The 25,670-nt window shown below is 42.1% G+C and overlaps 1 protein-coding gene across 1 annotated transcript in view; it reads left to right on the top strand.

Annotated features, from left to right (window-relative positions):
- The first annotated feature begins 2,913 nt into the window (after window positions 1-2,913).
- Window positions 2,914-25,670, top strand: part of casz1 (castor zinc finger 1) — a 264,622-nt gene continuing 241,865 nt past the window's right edge. The window contains exons 1-2 of the mRNA XM_082962093.1: window positions 2,914-3,104; window positions 4,866-4,922. The gene's annotated coding sequence lies outside the window, so the exon portion shown is untranslated. The remainder of the gene's footprint in view (window positions 3,105-4,865; window positions 4,923-25,670) is intronic.

Below are 25,670 nucleotides of genomic sequence, written 5' to 3'. Positions count from 1 at the left end.
AAAACACAAGAATAAAATCTACACTGGAGTTGCTTACCAAGACAACATTGAATGTTCCTGAGTGGTCTAGTTACAGTTTTGAATTACAGTACCAGTCAAAGGTTTGGACACACCTACCTACTCTTTATTTTTACTATTTTCTACATTGTAGAATAATAGTGAAGACATCAAAACTATGAAATAACACATATGGAATCATGTAGTAACCAAAAAAGTGTTAAACAAATCAAAATATATTTTATATTTGAGATTATTCAAATAGCCACCCTTTTACTTGATGACAGCTTTGCACACAGTTGGCATTCTCTCAACCAGCTTCACCTGGAATGCTTTTCCAACAGTCTTGAAGGATTTCCCACATATGCTGAGTACTTGTAGGATGTTTTTCCTTCACCTGCGGTCCAACTCATCCCAAACCATCTCAATTGGGTTGAGGTTGGGTGATTGTGGAGGCCAGGTCATCTGACGCAGCACTAAATCACTCTCCTTCTTGGTCAAATAGCCCTTACACAGCCTGAAGGTGTGTTGGGTCATTGTCCTGTTGAAAACAAATGACAGTCCCACTAAGCGCAAACTAGATGGGATGGCGTATCGCTGCAGAATGCTGTGGTAGCCATGCTGGTTAAGTGTGCCTTAAAATCTAAATAAATCACAAACAGTGTCACCAACAAAGCACCCCCACACCCTCACACCTCCTTCTCCATGCTTCATGGTGGGATCCACACATGCGGAGATCATCCGTTCAACTACTCTGCGACTCACAAAGACACAGCGGTTGGAACCAAAAATCTCAAATTTGGACGCAGACCAAAGGACAGATGTCCACCTGTCTAATGTCCATTGCTCCTGTTTCAATTCTCTTCTTCTTATTGGTGTCCTTTAGTAGTGGTTTCTTTGCAGAAATTCGACCATGAAGGCCTGATTCACGCAGTCTCCAGTGAACAGTTGATGTTGAGATGTGTCTGTTACTTGAATTCTGTGAAGCGTTTATTTGGGATGCAATCTGAGGTGCAGTTACCTCTAATAAACGTATCCTCTGCAGCAAAGGTAACTCTGGGTCTTCCTTTCCTGTGGCAGTCCTCATGAGAGTCAGTTTCATCATATCGCTTGATGGTTTTGCGACTGCATTTGAAGAAACGTTCAATGTTCTTAAGATTTTCCGGATTGACTGACCTTCTTGTCTTAAAGTAATGATGGACTGTTGTTTCTCTTTGCTTATTTGAGCTGTTCTTGCCATAATATGGACTTGGTATTTTACCAAATAGGGCTATCTTCTGTATACCCCCCCACCCAACTTGTCACAACACAACTGATTGGCTCAAATGCATTAAGGAAAGAAATTCCACAAATTAACTTTTAACAAGGCACACCTGTTAATTGAAATGCATTCCAGGTACTTCATGAAGCTGGTTGAGAGAATGCCAAGAGTGTGCAAAGCTGTCATCAAGGCAAAGGGTGGCTACTTTGAAGAATCTCAAATATCATTTTATTTGTTTAACACTTTTTTGGTTACTTCATGATTCCACATGTGTTATTTCATAGTTTTGATGTCTTCACTATTATTCTACAATGTAGAAAATAGTAAAAATAAAGAAAAACCCTTGAATGAGTAGGTGTGTCCAAACTTTTGACCGGTACTGTAAGTCAAAACTGTAACTAGACCACTCAGGAACATTCAAAGTTGTTTTGGTAAGCAACTCCAGTGTAGATTTGGCCTTGTGTTTTAGGTTATTTTCCTGCCAAAAGGTGATTTTGTCTCCCACTGTCTGTTGGAAAGCAGACTGAACCAGGTTTTCCTTTAGGATTCTGCCTGTGCTTATAGCTGTATTCTGTTTCTTTTTATCCTAAAAAAAATCCTTAGTCCTTGCATTCCCATAAAATTATGCAGCCACCACCATGCTTAAAAATATGAAGTGGTACTCAATGATGTGTTGTGTTGGTTGCAAACAGGATGCATGTTTTGGAATATTTTCACTCTGTCATTTAGGTTAGTTTTGTGGAGTAACTACAATGTTCTTGATCCCCCTCATTTTTATCATATCACAACCATTAAACTCTGTAACCGTTTTAAAATCAACATTGGCCTCATGGTGAAATCCCTGAGCAGTTTCCTTCCTCTCCGCCAACTGAGTTAGGAAGGACGCCTCTATCTTTGTAGTGACTGGGTGTATTGATACACCATTCAAAGTGTAATTAATAACTTCACCATGCTCAAAGGGATATTCAACTTCTGCCTTTTTTTCACACGTCTACTAATCGATGCCCTTCTTTGCGAGGCATTGAAAAACCTCCAAGGTCTTTGTGGTTGAATCTGTTCTTGAAATCCACTACTCGATTGAGGGACCTTATAGATAACTGTATGTGTGATGTACAGAGATGGGGTAGTCATTAAAAAATCATGTTAACCACTACATGCAACTTATTATGTGATTTTCTAAAAGCACATTTTTACTCTTGAACTTATTTAGGCTTGCCATAACAAAGGGACAGCTTACATTTTTTTATAATTTAAAAATTCTACAAACAAAATTCCACTTTAACATTGTGGAATATTGTGTGTAGATCAGTGACACAACATCTCAAATTTTAAATGCAGGCTGTAACACAACAAAATGTAGAAAAAGTAAAGTGGTGTGAATACTTTCTTAAGGCACATTATAAGTTAGGCCTATATTTTTCAAGAATTAATATATATCATAAATGTATAAGTCCAGAAATTGATGTAGCAAATAAGCATTAAAGTTTTAATGTGTCCCTTTTCTTGAAGTACAGTTTACTACACTAGAGCGACAACTATGATTTGTAAAGCCTGTCAGGTTGAAATAGAGAATGACATCAGGATTCCGTTCCAGCTTTTCCAACCGACAATTGCTTACCGAGAAATTCAATTAAGGACTCCTCTTCCCACTTCGAGCCGGTCTCCAGGGCAGATCTTCCGGGCAACTCGCCCCATGTAAGAAATTGGAAAATGCAACAATAAAACAAGAAAAACTGAAAAAAGGTGCCAACTTTGATCAAGCATGCTCTCTCACAGTCCACCCTAAACACACATACCCCTTAGTTGGAATTGGAAAGTCACCGAAAGACAGCGAAGTAGCCTACAGGTAAGAGTTTTCATTTTCACCTCACTATTTTCGCATTTCCAAAGATATCACTTACAACGCTGAGCAACATCAAAGTAGCCTACTCTTTTCGGCGTCGCTGGCTTTGACGCCGGTAGGATACCTGCCATTCGGCATGAAAATACTCTCAAAATGATACCTTTAGCAGACGAATGGTTGAACGGCGAACAGCTTGCTTCTACAGTGTAGCCCCTAGCTCAGCGCGCAAGCTTGCGGACAGGAGCAGTCGAGCGACTCATAGGTAGGCTGCTGTGCTTTTGACAGTGTCGAGCTGGGCTCTCACCAAAACTTTAAACAGACCGCTGTAAAATTCCAAACTTTCGGGAAGACTAAAACATAACAATGTAGCCCACCAATCAATTGCCAAGTTAACTTTCTTGTGACTGTTTATTTACGCCATCTCTATCGCACTGCCAAAATATACAACAGAGATGGCTTCTTCATTATTTTGCATTATAGGTCAACCAACAAGAAAATAACACAGGATCAGTGGCATAGCGCAGTTTCGCGGGGTCCTCGCATGTTCGAGCACCCCCACTCCCCCCCATATATATGAATACTTTTTTTGCCATGGGGCATAGGGAAGAATGTGCAGTTTTATAGCTAATCTCATGCTATTTTAAACATTTTGCCATAAGGTTGAGAGAAAATGTTGCTAATTTCCTATATATTTTTTTCATGGCTTATGACGCGTTCATATGCTGTCTGGTGGGCGGACCTCCAGGGCTACTGTATTTATCAAACTAGTAGGCCTAGGCCTAGCAACAATGCATGGAATAGCATTACATATTCAATGGCAATGCAACAAAATGCCGAAGTTAAGCATGCATTTGATGAGGGTTGTCTTATCTTATCCACCCCATTGTATAATAATTAGCCTACAATGTTGCCATTATGTGTCTGCATTTTTTGTTTGACTTTGTAGGCAAAAAAACAACAAAGCCTCACATCGTATTGCCAACTCATAGGCACACCTATCTCACCCTTTGCCTTATTAAGTTGTTGAAGTGGCACCTGACACACACACACACACACACACACACACACACACACACACACACACACACACACACACACACACACACACATAGTGGTATTCAACCCTGAAAGAGGAGGTTCATTATACTTGTATGGGTAGAATAAGCACAATTTCTCATCTTATAGTTAGTAAGTTTCTTTTACATTCAAATATATGCCATTTAGCAGACACTTTTATCTGAAGTGACTTAATCATGCATGCATTCATTTTATGTATGGGCGGTCCTGGGAATTGAACCCACAATCTTGGCTTTGCAAGCACCATGTTCTACCAACTCAGCCATACAGAATCACTTATGATACTTCATTTGGAATATGCTTCTTGTTCATATTTGTTGCTCAAATATCAATGAACTGATCAGTACAATAAGCCAAGGAATATGGTGTATAATACTGTCTTTACCTTAAGTCTTTACCTCATTTTCAAAGCATTGTTTCAATGATATCTTTGCATATGCCAGTGTGTATGTTACGTGTAAATGATCCCCATACAGAGAGACGAGAGAAAAGATCACTGGTACCTTAAACCCAAGAGTTCTCATATTCTCGCCGGATCTTTCTCCTTTGCTAATTATTGTGTTGTTTTCAGGGCAAATATGTCATATCCATGGCGACCAGGCAGGTTAATTGTCTTTCGCGTGCAAGGCTCCCATAAGTAATTAATTACCCTCTTTTTTTTCTTCTCCCCTGTCTTTGGTTAAACAGATCATTCAAGGGAAGCCATCTCACATATTAAAAATGCCAGTGGTATCAGCGCACAAGGTAAACATGAAACTTTTTTTCCTTCTCATCAAGCATTGGGGATGTTCGTTTTATATTTTATTCTGTGTGTTTTATACACATGCCATATGTGTATGTGTATAGGTATGGTTTCATTGTGCGTATCAAGCTTCACTATGGACCAGTACTGTAAATGCAATATGTTTATTCCTTATTTATCTCCCATACTAACACAACAGATGAGTTTAGATGATGTAGGCCAATTTGTTATGAAGCTAGGGAAGGCACTTCAATATCCTTGTTACCGACATATTTCAGTCAAACAGTTTATTAAGCACATGTTGAGGAATATTATATAGTAAGTTTTGTCTTAAATGATTACATTTAAGCTCTTACATTTAAGCTCTAGCCAGGTAAAAAGGTAAGGTGCATCAGCTTCTTACAATGGCATAGTTTGAAACTCCAAAGGAAGTTTATGCAGTTTAGTGGTTCGATGGTGCACCTGTAATTGTTGACAAAACTGTGTGATGTGGAGTGGTACGGGCTTAGTGTGCTTCACATGATCAACAGAAGTTGCAGTACAGTAAAGTGTTCAGGAGTTAGAGAGAAGAGTAGGTTGAAATTAGGCTTGATGCTGATCTTGGGTCAGTTTAGCATTTTCCTCACTAATGGGGGAGAGGAAGCTGATCCTAGTTCTTTACCTAGGAGAAACTTACCCCCAGAGCATCAGAGAGACCCCACAGAGAGAGAGAGAGAGAGCGAGAGAGACACACACACAGAGACTTTTCTTCTTTCTCTACTTTCTCCAAATGTACCCCCTTTTTTCGTTGATTGTGTGAAAAAGTGAAGGACAGGTGAACAGAAAGAAGGAAGGACTAAAACAGTACAGTAACATACATACCATTTTAAGTAATGTAACTTCAATTGTTGGTGTATGGGTGTAATACATCAGGCCTCTTGGTGAGATCGCACCATGCCGACACAGGAAGAATTGACTTGTACCCCCAACCTATACATATTCTGTAGACCTATCAGTCAGAGAAACATTCAGGTGTCTAATTCAATCAATCAAATGTATTTATAAAGCCCTTTTTATCTCAGCAGATGTCACAAAGTGCTTATACAGAACCCAGCGTAAAACCGCAAAGAGCAAGCAATGCAGATGTAGAAGCTCGGTGCCTAGGAAAAACCTAGGAAGAAACCTAGAGAGGAACGAGCCTCTGAGGGGTGGCCAGTCCTCTTCTGGCTGTGCCCGATGGATATTATAAGAGTACATGGCCATTAAGGCCAGATCGTTCTTCAAGATGTTCAAAAGTTCCTTGATGACTGGCAGGGTCAAATAATAATCACAGTGGTTATAGAGGGTGCAACAGGTCAGCATCTCAGGAGTATATGTCAGTTGGCTTTTCATAGGCGAGCATTCAGTGGTCAAGACAGCAGGTGCGGTAGAGGGAGAGAGAGGGTCAAAACAGCCGGTCTGTGACAAGGTAGCACATCCGGTGAACAGGTCAGAGTTCCATAGCCGCAGGCAGAACAGCAGAAACTGGATCAGCAGCATGATCAGGTGGACTGGGGATGGGTACAGCCAGAAGTCGTCCGGCCAGGTAGTCCTGAGGCATTATCCTAAGGCTCAGGTCCTCCAGGAGGGGAGAGAGAGAGGGCAGGAGAGAGATGGGAGAATTAGAGGGAGCAAACTTAAGTTCACACAGGAATTACACCAGATAAAACAAACTGACCCTAGCCCTCCCAGCACATAGACTATTGCAGTATAGATACTGGAGACTGAGACATGGAGGGGTCAGGGGACACTGTTGCCCCGTCCGACGATACCCCCGGACAGGGCCAACCAGGCAGGATATAAACCCACCCACTTTGCCAAAGCACAGCCCCCACACCACCAAATGGATAAGGCGGAGTATAGCCCACAAAATCTCCCCTACCACACAAGCCCGAGCAGGTGCAAAACCGGACAGCAAAATCACGTCAGTGACTCAACCCACTCAAGTCGAGTATAGTGAAAAAATCCTGGCACGAAGTGATATACCCCTCCTAGGGACGGCATGGGAGAGCACTAGCAAGCCAGTGACTCAGCCCTCTTAATAGGGTCAGAAGCAGAGAATCCCAATGGAGAAGAGGGGAGCCGGCCAGACAGAGACGGCAAGGGTGGTTCTTCACTCCAGTGCCTTGCAGTTCACCTTCACACCCCTGAGCCAGACTATACTCAATCATAGGACCTACTGAAGAGATGAGTCTTCAGTAAAGACTTAAAGGTAGAGACAGAGTCTGCGTCTCTCACATGGATTGGCAGACCATTCCAGACCATTTCACAAAAATGGATTGGAGAAAGCCTTGCCTCCAGCTGTTTGCTTAGAAATTCTAGGAACAATAAGGAGGCCTGCATCTTGTAAACGTAGCATACGTGTTGTTATGTATGGCAGGACCAAATCGGAGAGAGGTCGGTAGGAGCAAGTCCAAGTAATGCTTTGTAGGTTAGCAGTAAAACCTTGAAATCAGCTATAGTCTTAACAGGAAGCCTGTGTAGCAATGGAGTAAGAGGCTAGCACTGGAGTAATATGATCAAATTTTGAGGTTCTAGTCAAGATTCTAGCAGCCGTGTTTAGCACTAGCTGAAGTTTATTTGCTGCTTTATCCGGGTAGCCGGAGAGAAGAGCATTGCAATAGACTAATCTTGTTTTTTTTCTTTTGCACAAAACATTTCAGATTTTTGCAATGTTACAAATATGGAGAAAAGCTGCTCTTCATATACTTTTGATATGTTTGTCAAAAGAGAGATCAGGGTCCAGAGTAACGCTGAGGTTCTTCAGTTTTATTTGAGACGTCACATCAAACAACAGATCTCTTTGTTTCTTGGGACCTAGAACTAGCATCTCTGTTTTGTCCGAGTTTTAAATGTAAAAAATGTATTCTCAAGTAAGTATCTGTCAAGGTTATGCAGAATGAACTCTGTGTGTCTGACCTGTGGTTCAAATACTATTTTAAATCTTTCAATGTTTTAGCATTTGTAGAATGCTTTAGCATTCCTGCAGTACCAGATGGGCAGGGTTTGCACTTTTGCAACTACTCTATTGGTTCCATTGTGCCAGACAAGCTCAGTCAAGCTCAGCTCAAGTATTTAAGATTATTTCAAATAGTATTTGAACCCAGGTCTGGTGTGTGTTCCTTTTCATTTTGACCTTGACTCTGGACCTGCAGGTCTTTGATGTCAAAACAAATGTCAATAATCTCAGGCTGCAATTTGACAGGGCTCAAGAGCTAATACTATTGTTTTCTCACACTCGAACTCCCTCAATTGCCCCATGAAATGATTTTGTATCCAAATTCACACCACACAACAACGTCCATTCGGTCTCGACTTGTAAAATCTACCCTCGACACATACAGTAGTACAAGTGCAAATAGTGCTTGTGTTTTTAATCATCATTATTGTTTTTATTTTAGTGCTGGGGAAATGTCCTTTTTGCATGCTTGATCAACCAGTAGAGAAATCCATTATAATAGAGGCTCAAGGTGAATTGCATCCCGAGCAATCTTTCCCTCTTCGAGTGAAGGAATTTTCCCGGGCAAAATAAACAAATCACACAGACAACAGTAATATAGGGTTGATTTTGAAGGCATGAAATAACTATCGATTAAATCCTTCAGTTCATAGATGGTAATGGCCTTTTTGGTAATTTGTTCTAGGCCCTTTCAATACAGAGGAGAGAGGGAGAGAGAAGTGGAGAGAGGGAAAGATGGAGGATGCAGGGGTGAGAGAGAGAGAGGCAGAGGATGCAGGTTAGAAAAAAAGAGAGCGATGAGGAAGAGAGCTCACAAGACCGAGAAAGGGACATGCTGCCCCTTTCCGAGCTCATTATCATTCTTAATAAGTCTTAAGGAAAGAAGGAGCATTGAGTGTAAATGCACGGTAATCCTAACACTGGCCAAGGTTAGTGGGGACGTCAGCACATGCACACTGTTCCCAGCTGGCTGCTTTGGGACAGGGGAGGGGAAAAGGAGGAAGAGAGTTAAGCATAGATGCTCAAGGAGAAAGGTGTCATTAAGGTCCTTCTTTCGAGCCTGTGCCTTTGAGTAACACTTATCTTAAGAACTGCCGGTATAATGCATTATGATGCAGTTATAAGGCATTGCATCATTTATAATGTATGCCCTTATGTCTTATAATCATCTCATAATGACACATAAACATAACATATGATAAACTTTTTATAAGACGTTAGGTTCAAACAACTTATAAAGCATTCGTAAAATGTCACCTGCCTTTCTGACTGATGTACGACCTGGAGCTGATTAACGCGGTGGCAGGCGATGATCTTAACTAGCAACCATGTAGTAAACAGTCCCGTATCAGATTTAAATCAATTGGTTTAGAAGATTTGTCTTGGCTGTTTTCCCAACCAATCAATTGCATTACCTGTTAATCATATAGATATTGAGGTCACTTCTGTTGGATATGTATATGTACTTTGAATGTAACTTTATTCTGTAATAGGTGAATATCTATATTCTTATACCAGATGTTACATATGATGTTGCATTTGAGATATGTTAAAGGTGAAATCTGGGATTCAAACAACAACAGCAAAGCGGCCACCCCTCCATTATTTTGGGGTACACAGCAATGTAACCAATTTCTAATTCATAGTCAGAGCTATGGATGCAAGTACCATCCATGTGATCAAAATGATTGTTTTAACAATAAAATTAAAAAACAATATAACTATATAATGTTTACAATAACATTGTTTACAAGCAATGGAGTAAAACAAGCTTAGCCTATATTTTGGGTTCTGATGGGGTAAGACAGTTGAACTGAACTCATGAAGCATTTATAAGTTCTATTCTTCAAGAGTCAATGTCTGTAGTCATTCATTTAAACGTTGAAATGGATGTACCAATCCCAGATTGTCTCGTTAAAGAAAAAAAAGAAGCAAACCATGTGACTTCTTAAAGGGCTTTAAAGAAGTGGCAGCAACTACATGCTTATGCCAAGCTGTTATTTGAGCGTGGTCCAAAAGGTGAGCAGTAAAATGTGTTGGCTAAATCGGTGGCAAATTAACTCATTAGACAGATTGCCAACCACTTGGAGTGTCCAATTGCTGCATTTGTTTAGTGTATAGACACAAGGTGAGCCTTGAATTCCGGATATTGTTTTATACCCCCCCCCCCCCCCAAATTCAAGGCAGTGCACGTGCACAACATACTGTGTAATCTGTGTTGTCATTCATCAGTTAAATGAATCAGACATCTGATGACATAACATGACAGGCTTATGTTGAACCATGTTATAACCATCCCAGTTCACGTAATTCTCTTTTAGCACCAACTTATAGCAACTACTTGAGCCGACTGAAGCTTTGGAAGTGCTGAGCTTAATAAATCTCCTTATTGTATGCAGTCACTGGACGAAAGCACCAGGTATATGAGCAAAACTGTCAATATCAAACTAGCTAAACTTTGGAATTATCGTATCACATGAATTGTTTATTCTACACCTCTAATTAGTTTGGAGCTAAATTATAATGTTAGTGTTCATGTTTGGTTAAAGTGCTTTGTCTTTCTGTCACATATCTGTGAGGCAGTAGAGTTGAGAGTTTAGTTGGTCTGTTGGAGAATGAACAGGCAGGGAGGGTAACAATCAAACAAGCAAATGAAAAATGATCCGATGGGCTAAGAATGAGAGGTGCCCTTTTGTCTTGTTCCAGAGTAATGACATCTCTGCGTCTCTCTGTCACGTAAAGATGATTTACCCACACACAGATGTTCTCAGCCTAGTTGCTCGTGAACCTGCACCATTTTGTTCTATTTTTTGCCCTTTTAAAGGTTAGGAGTGAAATTCAAAGCCTTCCCCCTACTGTAAGTTTAACTCCCCTCAATCAACATTGTGCCGTTGACGTGCTGTTATTGTCTTGACTGGGAATGTGAAGAGAGCACGGAACAGGTAGCAGGACTGGGATTGGGCAGGTGTGGCTGCTGTGTGTGTGCACGTGCACGTGTTGAGGATGTTACATCAGTACTAAGATACCTGTAGGAGCATCTCTCTGGCAATATCTACCCACCCCCAACCCCTCCTCAGTTTTGGTTGTTGGTTGGGGCTTGGTTGACAACTGGCTCCCTTGCCCCGCCCACCCCCCACCCCCAAGGGAGCCTGGGAGGCAAAGAGACATCACCATGGTGATTAGAAACACAGCACCCCCACACAGCGGCAGTGGTCCATTGTGACTGGCGTGCGTTGAGGTGAGAGGGAACGAAATGTCACATCAACAGGTTTTTTCATGTGTTTTTGTTTTTGCCATAATACTCAGTGGGATTGTTTGGGCTCGGATTCATCTGCTCAACTACACACCGTAGAGACTGCCGGAGCGAGGGGAACTAGTGTAAAAAAATCTGAAATAAAGAGAGGGAAATGGAAAAGCAGCGAAATCAACATTACACCCACTGGACGAACATGCATGTTTGTCGATTAAACAAAGTATCATTTTAAGCCAAGGTAAAATAATGAAACCAGATTGATGCGATAATGGTTAAATTAATGAATCGTAGTGTAGAATCGAACCCATGCGCGTAACATTGATTTACAACATTGAGAGAAGTGCAATGGATACAATTAAAAGTGGATACAATTTGGACTCCTACTTGATAGTTTTAAAGAAGAGACTGAAAACAGTTTGGTGTACACTCAATGGATTTGAATACCGGTGGTATTCATTAATGAGCCTCAATAAAACTATAGTTAACAATCTGGTCCTTGTTCCTTGTTCCCAATCTGGTTCTTTGTCCTTGTTCCCAATTTTACAGACTTCAGGGCCCATGTTCATAAAGCATCTCAGTGTAGAAGAGCTGATCTAGAAGCACTTTTGCCTTTTAGATCATAATGAATAAGATATACACTGGGTGTACAAAACCTTCCTAATATTGAGTTGCACCACCTTTTGCCCTCAGAAAAGCCTCAATTCATTGGGGCATAGACTCTACAAGGAGTCAAAAGCATTCCACAAGGATGCTGGCCCATGTTGACTCCAATGCTTCCCACAGTTGTGTCAAGTTGGCTGGATGTCCTTTGGGTGGTGGACCATCCCTGATACTCACAGGAAACGGTTGAGAGTGAAAAACCCAGCAGCGTTGCAGTTCTTGACACACTCAAACCGGTGCGCCTGTCATTTATTACCAGGGCTCCCGAGTGGCGCAGCGGTCAAGGTACTGCATCTCAGTGCAAGAGGTGTAACTACCGTCCCTGGTTCGAATCCAGGCTGTGTCACATCAGGCTGTGATTGGGAGTCCCATAGGGCGGTGCACAATTGACCCAGCATTGTCCGGGTTTGACCAGGGTAGGCTGTCATTGTAAATAATAATTTGTTCTTAACTGACTTACCTAGTTAAATCATATTTTTTTAAATACCATACTGTGTTCAAAGGCACTTAAAACCCCCTAGAGCCGGTGCGTCGATCTAAGTAACATAATAAAACAATTCCATCAATTTAGGGGCCTCCTCAGTGGCGCAGTTGTCTAAGGCACTGTGACCAGGAGACCCACGAGGCGGCGCACAATTGGCCCAGCGTCGTCCCTGGTTAAGGGAGGGTTTGGCCGGCCGGGTTGTCCTTGTCCCATTGCTCTAGCGACTCCTGTGGCGGGCCGGACGCAATGCATGCTGACACGGTCGCCAGGTGTACGGTGTTTCCTCAGACATATTGGTGTGGCTGGCTTCCGGGTTAAGCAAGCATTGTGTCAAGAAGCAGTGCAGCTTGGCGGGGTTGTGTTTCAGTTGTCTTTGGTTGTCTTCCTCTCAGGCTTCCATGTCTTCTCCCTGGACCTCCTCAATGTCCACCTCTTGAACATCAGACTCTGAGGCCTCATCTTCACTGACACTTTCCAACCTGGTTGAGGATGGCTCGTTGACAGGCTCAAAAAGCCTCAAATTTTCCTGGATGGCCACCAATTTTTCAACCCTTGTATTGGTCAGCCTGTTGCGTGCTTTGGTGTGTGTGTTCCCAAACAAGGACCAGTTGCGCTCTGAGGCGGCTGATGTTGGTGGGATTTGGAGGATAATGGAGGCAACAAGGGAAAGAGCCTCAGATCCACAAAGTCCCTTCTACCAGGTGGCTGATGAGATATGTTGTCACGTTCGTCTGAAGGAGACCAAGGCGCAGCGAGAGTATCGTTCCACATCTTTTATTTGAATGTGAAATTTAGCCAGACAAACAATAAACTTTAAACAAAACACAAACCGTGACGACAGAGGTGCAACATGCACTAACTCAAAATAATCTCCCACAAACACAGGTGGGAAAAACAACTACTTAAATATGATCCCTAATTAGAGACAATGATGACCAGCTGCCTCTAATTGGGAATCATACAAAACCCCCAACATAGAAAAAATAAACTAGATAAACCCCCCAGTCACACCCTGACCTACTCTATCATAGAAAATAAGAGCACTCTATGGTCAGGATGTGACAGTACCCACCCCCCCAAAGGTGCGGACTCCGGGCCGCAAAACCTGAAACCAAAAGGGAGGGTTGGGGGGGGGGGGGGGTGTCTAGTGTTGGTGGCGGCTCTGGTGCAGGACGAAGAACCCTCTCATCCTGCGGATCCGCCAACATTGGAGGCGGCTCAGGTGCAGGACGAAGAACCCTCTCATCCTGTGAATCCGCCAGCATCGGTGGAGGCTCTGAACCGCCGACCGTCGCTGAAGGCTCTGGACCAACGCTGAAGGCTCTGGACTGTCGCTGGAGGCTCTGGACCATCGCTGCAGGCTTCGTGCCATAGATCATCACTACAGGCTCCGGGCCATGGATCATCACTACAGGCTCCGGGCCATGGATCATCACTGGACGCTTCGGACCATGGATCATCACTGGAGGCTTCGTACGTGGAGCCGGAACAGGTCTCACCGGACTGGGGAGACACACTCGAGGCCGGGTGCGTGGAGTAGGCACAGGGCGTACCAGGCTGGAGAGACGCACTGGAGACCGGGTGGGCGGAGCTGACTCAGGATATACTGGGCTGTGGAGGCGCACTGTAGGTCTGGAGCGTAGGGCTGGCACAACCCGTCCTGGCTGGATGCTGACTTTAGCCCGGCAAGTGCGGGGCGCCGGCACAGGACGAACTGGGCTGTGAAGGCGCACTGGCGACACAGTGCGTAGAGCTGGCGCAGGATATCCTGGACCAAGGAGGCGTACTGGAGACCAGGAGCGCTGAGCCGGCACAATCCGTCCTGGCTGAACGCCCACTCTAGCACGGCAAATGCGGGGCGCAGGCACAGAGCGCACCGGGCTATGAATGCGCACTTGGGATACAGTGCACATCACCCCATAACATGGTGCCTGACTGGTCACACGCTCCCCACGGTAAGCACGGGGAGTTGACTCAGGTCTCAACCCTGACTCCGCCAATCTCCCCGTGTGCCCCCCCCCCCCCCTGCAATGTTTTTTTTGGAGCTGCCTCTCGGGTTGCCATGCTAATTCATCGTATCGTCGCCTCTGTCGCTGTTTCCGCCTGCTTCCATGGCAGGGTCTTGTCCCCTGCCATTACCTCCTCCCAGGTCCAGAATGTCCTCCACTTCCTTTTCTCCCGGGCCCAGGATCCCTGCACCTCCTGGGCACACTGCTTGGTCCTTTGGTGGTGGGAGATTCTGTCACGTTTGTCTGAAGGAGACCAAGGCGCAGCGAGAGTATCGTTCCACATCTTTTATTTGAATGTGAAACTTAGCCAGACAAACAATAAACTATAAACAAAGCCCAAACCGTGACGACAGAGGTGCAACATGCACTAACTCAAAATAATCTCCCACAAACACAGGTGGGAAAAACAACTACATAAATATGATCCCCAATTAGAGGCAACGATGACCAGCTGCCTCTAATTGGGAATCATACAAAACCCCCAACATAGAAAAAATAAACTAGAACACAACATAGAAAAAATAAACTAGATCAACCCCCCCAGTCACACCCTGACCTACTCTACCATAGAAAATAAGAGCACTCTATGGTCAGGACGTGACATATGTTAGCACGACTGCCATATTGCATCTCCATCCCAAAGCCCTTGCTTGGAAGTGTACTTTGCCAGACTGCCAAGAACCTTGCCGTCATCCAGGCCAAGGTGGCGAGACACCGTAGTGATGACAGCATAGGCCTTGTTGATCTCTGCACCAGACAGTATGCTCTTGCCAGCATACTTTGGGTTCAACATGTACGCTGCGGCGTGTATGGGCTTCAGGCAGAAGTCTTCAAACTTTTTGATGTAATTCAGAATTGCAGTTTCCTCTGCTTGGAGCAACATTGAAGTGGGCAGGGCAGTACGGATTTCTTCTCTTACATCTGCAAGCAGAGTCTGAACATCAGACAGGATGGCATTGTCTCCCTCAATCCGTGCAATGGCTACTGCTATAGGTTTCAGGAGTTTTAGGCTGCTTACCAATCTCTTCCAAGATACATCATCCAGCGGGATCCTCTTGATGGGGCTGTCCATATCGGCAGACTGTGATATGGCCATTTCTTGGAGAGACTCCTTCATCTCCAGGAGACTGTCAAACATGATGACAACACCACCCCAATGGGTGTTGCTGGGCAGATTCAATGTGGTGCTCTTTTTCTTCTCACTTGCTGCTATAACTTGATGACCCTTCACATACCTAACCATTTCCTTGGCTCTCTTGTAGAGTCTATCCATTGTTTTCAGTGCCATGATGTCCTTGAGGAGCAGATTCAATGCATGAGCAGCACAGCCAATGGGTGTGATGTGAGGGTAGGACTCCTCCACTTTAGACAAAGCAGCCTTCGCTAGAGGTCGACCGATTATGATTTTTCAGCGCCGATACCAATGCCGATTATTGGAGGCCCAAATTTTTTTTTGGGGGGGGGGCATTTTTTGTTATTTATTTGTAATAATGACAATTACAACAATACTGAATGAACACTTATTATAACTTAATATAATACATCAATAAAATGTAAATAATGCAAAAACAAAGTGTTGGAGAAGAAAGTAAAAGTGCAATATGTGCCATGTTTAAAAGCTAACGTTTAAGTTACTTGCTCAGAACATGAGAACATATGAAAGCTGGTGGTTCCTTTTAACATGAGTCCTCAATATTCCCAGGTAAGATGTTTTAGGTTGTAGTTATTATAGGAATTATAGGACTATTTCTCTCTATACGATTTGTATTTCATATACCTTTTGACTATTGGATGTTCTTATAGGCACTTTAGTATTGCCAGTGTAACAGTATAACTTCCGTCCCTCTCTTCGCTCCTACCTGGGCTTGAACCAGGAACACATCGACAACAGCCACCCTCGGAGCAGCGTTACCCATGTAGAGGAAGGGGAAACAACTACTCCAAGTCTCAGAGCGAGCGACGTTTGAAACGCTATTAGCGCGCACCCGGCTAACTAGCTAGCCATTTCACATGGGTTACACAAGCCTCATCTTGGGAGTTGACAGGCTTGAAGTCATAAACAGTGCAATGCATTGCGAAGGGCTGCTGGCAAAACGCACGAAAGTGCTATTTTGAATGAATGCTTACGAGCCTGCTGCTGCCTACCACTGCTCAGTCAGACTGCTCTATCAAATCATAGACTTAATTATAACATAATAACACACAGAAACACGAGCCTTAGGTCATTAATATGGTCGAATCCGGAAACTATCGTCTCAAAAACAAAACGTTATTCCTGTTACATTGCACAACCCTCAATGTTATGTCATAATTACGTAAAATTCTGGCAAATTAGTTCGCAACGAGCCAGGCGGCCCAAACTGTTGCATATACCCTGACTGCGTGCAATGAACGCAAAATGACACAATTTCACCTGGTTAATATTGCCTGCTAACCTGGATTTCTTTTAGCTAAATATGCAGGTTTAAAAATATATACTTCTGTGTATTGATTTTAAGAAAGGCATTGATGTTTATGGTTAGGTACAGTCGTGCAACGATTGTGCTTTTTTCGCAAATGCGCATTTGTTAAATCATCCCCGTTTGGCGAAGTCGGCTGTCTTTGTTAGGAAGAAATAGTCTTTACAGTTCGCAACGAGCCAGGCGGCCCAAACTGCAGCATATACCCTGACTCTGTTTGCAAGAGAAGTGACACATTTTCCCTAGTTAAAATAAATTCATGTTAGCAGGCAATATTAACTAAATATGCAGGTTTAAAAATATACACTTGTGTATTGATTTTAAGAAAGGCATTGATGTTTATGGTTGGAGCAATGTGTACTTAAGCGATTATATGCAACGCAGGACAGGCTAGATAAACTAGTAATATCATCAACCATGTGTAGTTAACTAGTGATTATGATTGATTGATTGTTTTTTATAAGATAAGTTTAATGCTAGCTAGCAACTTACCTTGGCTTCTTATGCATTCGCGTAACCTCGTGGAGTGCAATATAAAGCAGGTGGTTAGAGCGTTGGACTAGTTAATTGTAAGGTTGCAAGACTGAATCCCTGAGGTGACAAGGTAAAAATCTGTCGTTCTGCCCCTGAACAAGGCAGTTAACCCAACATTCCTAGGCCATCATTAAAACTAAGAATGTGTTCTTAACTGACTTGCCTAGTTAAATAAAGGTGTAAAAAAAAGTACCAAAAATACCGATTTCCGATTGTTATGAAAACTTGAAATCGGCCCTAATTAATCGGCCATTCCGATGAATCGGTCGACCTCTAGCCTTCGCAGCATTGTCTGTCACCAGTGCAAATACCTTCTGTGGTCCAAGGTCATTGATGACTGCCTTCAGCTCATCTGCAATGTAGAGACCGGTGTGTGTGTTGTCCCTTGTGTCTGTGCTCTTGTAGAATACTGGTTTTAGGGGTGGAGATGATGTAGTTAATTATTCCTTGCCCACGAACATTCTACCACCCATCAGAGATGATTGCAGTACAGTCTGCTTTCTCTATGATTTGCTTGACCTTCACTTGAACTCTGTTGAACTCTGCATCCATCAAATTAGTAGCTAAAGCATGTCTGGTTGGAGGGGTGTATGCTGGGCAAAGAACATTCAGAAATCTCTTCCATTACACATTGTCGGTGAGCATCAGAGGTGAACCAGTTGCATACACAGCTCGAGCAAGACATTCATCAGCATTTCTCTGACTACGTTCCTCCATTGAGTCAAAAAAAACTTCTGATTCTAGGAGGACCATGAGCTGTTGCTACTGATAAGGTGTCTGATTCAACATTTTCACCTCGAATAGAAGTAGAGGGACTTTTGTCAGAGGTTGCTTGTTGTGAGCGCTGAGGGAACTTTATGCACTTGGCCAGATGATTCTGCATCTTTGTTGCGTTCTTCACATATGATTTGGCAGTGAATTGTCTCCACACATCAGATAGTGCCCGTGGCATTTTCCTGTAAAGATTAGAAAACAATTAGTAAAAAAATAAATAATACAATTCCATGTACAGATAAATCGTTAAGCAAATAGTTATCCAATGATGGGCGTGGCGCAAAATACAAACTCCCCTAAAATCCGAAAACTTCAATTTTTCAAACATATGACTATTTTACAGCATTTTAAAGACAAGACTCTCGTTAATCTAACTACACTGTCCGATTTCAAAAAGGCTTTACAGCGAAAGCAAAACATTAGATTATTTCTGGCTGGGTACTCTGCTGACATAATCAGACACCCATTTTTCAAGCTAGCATATAATGTCACAAAAAACAAAACCACAGCTAAATGCAGCACTAACCTTTGATCTTCATCAGATGACAACCCTAGGACATTATGTTATACAATGCATGCATGTTTTGTTCAATCAAGTTCATATTTATATCAAAAACCAGCTTTTTTACATTAGCATGTGACGTTCAGAACTAGCATACCCCCCGCAAACATCCGGTGAATTTACTAAATTACTCACGATAACCGTTCACAAAAAACATAACAATTATTTTAAGAATTATAGATACAGAACTCCTCTATGCACTCGATATGTCCGATTTTTAAAATAGCTTTTCGGTGAAAGCACATTTTGCAATATTCTCAGTAGATAGCCCAGCCATCACGGCTAGCCATTTAGACACCGACCAAGTTTAGCCCTGACCAAACTCCGATTTACTATTACAAAAGTTTGATTACCTTTGTTGTCTTCGTCAGAATGCACTCCCAGGACTGCTACTTCAATAACAAATGTTGGTTTGGTCCAAAATAATCCATCGTTATATCCAAATAGCAGCGTTTTGTTCGTGCGTTCAAGACACTATCCGAAGTGTAAATAAGGGTCACGAGCATGGCACAATTCGTGACAAAAGATTTCTAAATATTCCATTACCGTACTTCGAAGCATGTCAACCGCTGTTTAAAATAAATTTTTATGCCATTTTTCTCGTAAAAAAGCGATAATATTCCGACCGGCAATCTGCGTTTAGGTAAACAGACGAAAGAAAACAAGGCATGGGGTCGACGCGGGCACATGCCTGAGTCTCACAGTACTGTAACCAGCCACTACCCAAACGGGCTACTTTTTTTCAACCAGAGCCTGCAAAGCCACGATTCAGCTTTTTGCCGCCTTCTGAGAGCCCATGGGAGCCGTAGGAAGTGTCACGTAACAGCAGAGATCCTCTGTAATGGATAGAGATAATCAAGAAGGGCAAGAAATTGTCAGACAGGGCACTTCCTGCATGGAATCTTCTCAGGTTTTGGCCTGCCAAATGAGTTCTGTTATACTCACAGACACCATTCAAACAGTTTTAGAAACTTTAGAGTGTTTTCTATCCAAAGCTAATAATTATATGCATATTCTAGTTTCTGGGCAGGAGTAATAATCAGATTAAATCGGTACGTTTTTTATCCGGCTGTGAAAATACTGCCCCCTAGCCATAACAGGTTAAACAACTCCTTTGTAAGATAAATGTTTTAAAATGGAACATGTATGGAAACAGGCTACTATTTACTAGTTAACAAAAAATCATGTATGTCATATAAAATATATTCACCCCACCCAGTATTGTAATTAAAACTTACCAGAAAGCATGTAGTCCTTGGCTCAGACAGTGTAGTAGTGTGGGCTCAATAGCATCTCATTAGTGTGTAAGATCTTGAGAATCAGCTGTACATGTGATGGAAAAGTGCACTGCACATGTGATGAAAGAATCCACTTTGCATGCAGAGGGTTGCAGTTCCATTGAATTGGGGAAAGTTTAACCAAAATATGCCACAAGAACTAGAATTGCCTTATGTGTATCCCACCAAAAACTTTCTTTGATGAATTTAAGCAAAATTCCCAAAATTCCAGGGCTTAACTTCCCATGGAAATTTTCCGGAAAGTTTCCGACCCTTTGCAACCCTAATTTAAGCTAGAGATATCAGATTTTTTTTGTTGCATTAGATTTGTCTCTGTCCACTGTGTCCGGCAAACTTCTGCATCTGCGGTGAAAGGTGGCAGAGCTGGTGTTTGTCGCACCATGAGACATCCCTAAAATCTGTTTTCTCACGAAACGTCTGTTGTGTCCAAACAGTTTAATCTATAAAATGACCACTCTATGACCACCCCACATGTTAGGAGACTCATCTGAATTTGGTGTCAAAGGAAAGAAATTCCACAAATTCACTTTTAACAAGGCACACCTGTTAATTGAAATGCATTCCAGGTGACTACCTCATAAAGCTGGTTGAGAGAATGCCAAGAGTGTGCAAAGGTGTCATCAAGGCAAAGGATGGCTACTTTGAAGAATCTCAAATATAAAATATATTTTGATTTGTTTATACTTTTTTGGTTACCATATGATTCCATATGTACTATTTCAAAGTTTTGATGTCTTCACTATTATTCTACAATGTATAAAATAGTAAAAATCAAGAAAAACCCTTGAATGAGTAGGTGTGTCCAAACTTTTGACTGGTACTGTATATATACCTAACGGGGTCCTAAAATTACAAATCAAATAGCTAAATGATCCAGAGTATGACCATCTTAAAACAATAACATTTGTCTGTTTTGAACCACCCCCCCACACTTAGATTTACAGGGGTTAATCTTTTGTCTTGCCCATTCACCATCTCAATGGCACTCATACATAATCCATGTCTCAATTGTTTCAAGCCTTAAAAATCCTTCTTTAACCTGTCTCCTCCCCTTCATCTACACTGATTGAAGTGGATTTAACAAGTTTAACATCAATAAGGGATCATAGCTTTCACCTGGATTCACCTGGTCAGTCTATGCCATGGAAAGAACAGGTGTTCCTAATGTTTAGTACACTCAGTGTATATAGACAGGGCGACCTAATTCTAGTTCATGGCCCTGTTCACAAAGAGTCTGAGTAGGAGTGCTGATTTAGGATCAGTTTAGCCTTTAAATCACAATAAATAAGTCAAGGAGGACCTGATCTTAGATCAGCACTCCTACTCTGAGAGGCTTCATAAATGCGTGCTTTGCACTCCTACTCTCAGACACTATGAATACAGGCCCAGATTATAGTTCCTCCACTAGGGGCAGCAGGCCCAAATACAAGCACCCCGAGCACATCCAATAGATACAGAGACCCCCACTCTAGCTGGAGCTCACTTGTCAATTATCCTGGTGAGGAGACATTAGTCTCCTCAATAAGACATTGAATATGAAACAAAATTAAAAATGTGCCTAAACTAAAATTGGTATGCAATGAAAAAAGGGGGTATGACACATTCAAATTCACTAGTTTACACAGGTACAGGGCAAACAAAAAGTATAGTCCCAGTCATTACCACTGAGACTTTTCAATATTGATTTAGATGTTAATATTGATAATCGTTGGTAATATTTAATAACTCTATACTGCTACATTTCAAATAGTTTTCGCCTCACTACTCACAGCAGCATGCCCTGCTATGTGCTACTACTGTGGCTATTCATTAGTGTATGTTAATATCCTTCAAACTCTCACTTGATGCTGACCTTTGGCCTTTGGGAAGGCAGTAGGTCTGTGGCCATAGAGCCAGGGTGGTGAGGGAGACTAGTTGAAGAAAGGCAGCAGGTTTTGCCGTAACCCCAGTGAAGATGGGGGCCGTTTCCTGTGACAGGCGCATTGATGCCCTTGGCCCCTAGGGTTGGAAGGCGAGGTCACCTCTCTGCCAGAGGGCACTAGGGGGTGGCATCAGACACACAGCTCCACGTCTGGCACGCTGGCACCATGTGGCATTGCGTGGCACCGCTCCTGGCCTCTGGACCTATAGTTGGAAGCAGACCTGTTGTTCCTATATGAATAACCTAGTGTCACCTATGTTTTCTCTCGGGGTCTACACAAGTGTTACTTTGTGTTTGCCAGTCATAATGGTATTATCATTATTTGAGGAAATAAATGTTTCTATCTGAAAATAGTTATATTTGAATCTTTCAGTTAGTTGTTACCATGTTTGTTAGTGATTAACATGCACAGTAAAATTGCAAGAGTTGATTCAACTTCCATGGAGTCAAATTCAACTCTATTTTGGGGTTTATATTGTCCCACCCCCATTTTGAAGAAAAACGACTTTGGTCAAGGTGTACATTTTTTGTTGAGTTAAAACCTAAATAGAGTAAATATCCAACTCTCAGGGAGTTGATTAATTTTAACTCCAATTGCCATTTCATTAACTCCCATGCCATTTTACACTTTTCTGTGTTGTTTTGAATTAAGAATCAACTTCATCAGAGTACACTCTAGTCTAGTAGTTTACTACCTTTTAACACTAGTGAGTTAGGCCCTGAGCCAAATGTGCATATTTTCCACTGCATTATTCAATTGAATGTCAGGGTTACCACCAATAATCATGATGTCTAATACCTTATGATATCCAGCCTGAAGGACATCCAACAATGGGAACTTTAAATCTGCCACAATATGCTGTCAAAGTGATTGCTAAACTGGAAGGTACAGTATACTCGAGACGGACGACCTAGCCCCATCACTCAGCTATTTTGAGAAACAGGAGCAGGGAGGCGATTTGTAATTGTTTTAACCACTGATTGCCCTTTTAAGAATGGGAAGTATGCAAATAGCACACAGAATGGATCTACCACTTCTCTGGCTTGCTTTCAACGACAATGACAGATATATACTCTAACTTACGTTTCAACATACTGCGGTCATACTACATATTGCGGAAATGAACACTGTTGAATCAACTCTGATTTTCTTTTTAAATTAGTTAATAAAAACATTTACACAGTGAATTGAACACATGTATATGTATATGGATACTGACTCTGGTTACTCTTAATGGAGTTAAAAGTACTCCGTCCCAATGAACTCCAATTATCAACACTACCTCCAGGGAATATTCACTCTGTTGAGGGGCTAAGGTAACTCCTGTAGAGTCAATTTAACAAAACAAATGTTAAAACTATGATTCCAACTCGCCTTGATTTACTGTGTGTGACCCCTGTACTTAAACCGCTTCTTCATGTATAAAAATACACAATTCTGTCTAGAGAGCGTGTTTTGAACCCCTCCAAACCCCCACCCTTACCAAATAGATGCAGAGATGCAGGTCCTGGGAGAGTTTTCTATTTGGAGGCCTGATCCTCTCTGTTTTGACTTGGACCTCAACCACAACTGAGCCTGTCTCAATCAGCCCCGTGTTGTAATCCCACTTCCTCTCGGTTCAGCAAGTAAATAAAAAATGTTGCGTTTATTAGAATACAGCTTGCCAGAAGGGACTCTTCTCTCTCCCTCCTTTCCTATAGCTGCTCCAGTAATTAACAAATTGATTAGGAGAACTTCAACACACCTCCTTGGCTTCTTATCTTGCCGTTCTAGGACAATATTGTTGTGCCGTGGGACGGCGTAAATATTTTAAGGGAAACCCTCGGCGAATCTCATTAAATGGCTATGGGGCAGAGCAGCTGTCTCCTGCTGAAGGTCCCAGCCAATTTTCTAAACTGTGATTAAAGAAAAGTTTTGGATTATTTAAACATGCCATGTCCTGTGGGTTTTTCGCAGTGCCACTGAAGTCCTTAGCGACTTTTCAGAGAATTTTCTCTCCCCCTCCTCGGTAGTCTGTATCCTTCCTCCTCTCCCCTTGGATACATTAGTCTGAAATCACCAGGGTGATGGAGCTTTGAAAGCGGTGGTCATTCTGTGATGGCGTGTACGAAATGTGACAAAGACCTCTTTTTTATGTACAAATGCAAATGTTTTTTTTTTTTTTACCCCCCATCCCAAAGCTGCAGAGGGGAAAGACTTGGTAGCAATTTGGCAGATAATCAAATTGCATTTTAAATGGAGCCGTTTAAAGATGACTGGAGTCTGCTCTCAGGAAGACACAGTGGCACAAATTAAGATGGAATAAGCTGCTGTGTGCTGAAAGGAACAATACAACAAAATCCTCATCACAATAGTTGGATGCATTTATGTAAATGGACAACTTACAATATTGGATTTGTGTTTTTTAATTAGTTAAAAGGAATCCAGGTATACAATCAAGCTTGTTTTTGTACATGCAGACAAGAATACTGGTTTTCTTTTAATTATGTTTTTGCCCTGGTGAAGTGTCACTTTTTCCTCCGTGTCCTCACAATTTAACTAATTGAAGGAAAATGCTAACGATCAAGACATGATTGGTTAACGGATGTGGCACCTTGGAAACATTCTGCTCTTAATTTCAGATTTCAGCCTGGCAGAAACGGCAAACTGCGCTCGAGTATGTTTGTCTACAAAACTGTGCTTAGGAGCTGTCCCCCCACATTTGGTATACATCATTAAGTTCTTCATAGCCAATCAAATTGTCCATTCACATGGCATTCCAGAACATATTAGTGACATCTCGTTAGCAGAAAACAGATAACTGACACACAAAAAAATGGGAAACAGGCCTGAATTGTTTATCCCTCAGAATAACTAGAAAGGGTGATTCTCACGAATTGATGAAATGGGATTTAAGTTCCCTCAAAGCCCGTCTTCCTCTGTTGCCCTCTTTGTCCCTCTATGTCCCTCTGAAAAGAAAACACTCACCAAATGAGCTGTTTACTGTTCAGCACCCCTCTTGCTCTGGCTATATTTCCTGTTCACTTTAGCATTTATTCTGGGAACCAATACAGCCATCAAAACGGTTTAATATCTATAAAAAAGCCATAACGGGCATCACAACAAGTGGTGCTTGACTTGTAAGTTTAAAGGCTTCTTAATTGGCTGTCATTTTCCGACTCTTCAGCAGCCGCTGCTGTAGAACTGTCTGTTTTAAGGCCTGTAAAATGCATAGGATAACAATGTGCTACAGAAACTCGGTACAGTACATAGCGAATGATGTGCTGTATTTCCTCGGGTGTGTTTCAATCTTAGCCCCGTGTCCATTTGAATTTCCTAATTGACTGGTAGCTATAGTGATAAGTTTGACCTGAACTCAGTGATGCACATGAGAGGAGACCATGTCAACCGCGTGACCTCTTACACTGATACCCAGATCCAGGAGAATTCCCCTGAGATCCTTTACTATGATACAACTAGACAGTGTCTATGTTTTTACTTTGAATTTGTGGTCAGAATTACCTAAATAGGCTCCAAAGTGCATAATGAGACATTGGTTCCCCAGAGAAGAGAGTAAGCTTTATGAAAACTAGCTGTCAGTACTAAGTAACAGTGTGCAATCAGCATTAGGGCTCTAACCACCCAGTTTTTAATACAGTATATACATATGAGGTGAGTAATGCAAGATATGTAAACATTATTAAAGTGACATTAAAGTGACTAGTGTTACATTTAGTAAAGTAGCCAATGATTTCAAGTCTGTGCAGCAGCCTGTCTGTGCTACTGATGGCTATTTAACAGTCTGATGCCTTGAGATAGAAGCTGTTTTACAGTCTCTC

The sequence above is a fragment of the Salmo salar genome, chromosome 15 (genome assembly GCF_965601325.2).
Source record: "Salmo salar chromosome 15, fSalSal1, whole genome shotgun sequence".
Lineage (NCBI taxonomy): Eukaryota > Metazoa > Chordata > Actinopteri > Salmoniformes > Salmonidae > Salmo > Salmo salar.
Note: the sequence above shows the minus strand (reverse complement) of the source record. Positions and strands in the feature narration are given on the sequence as shown.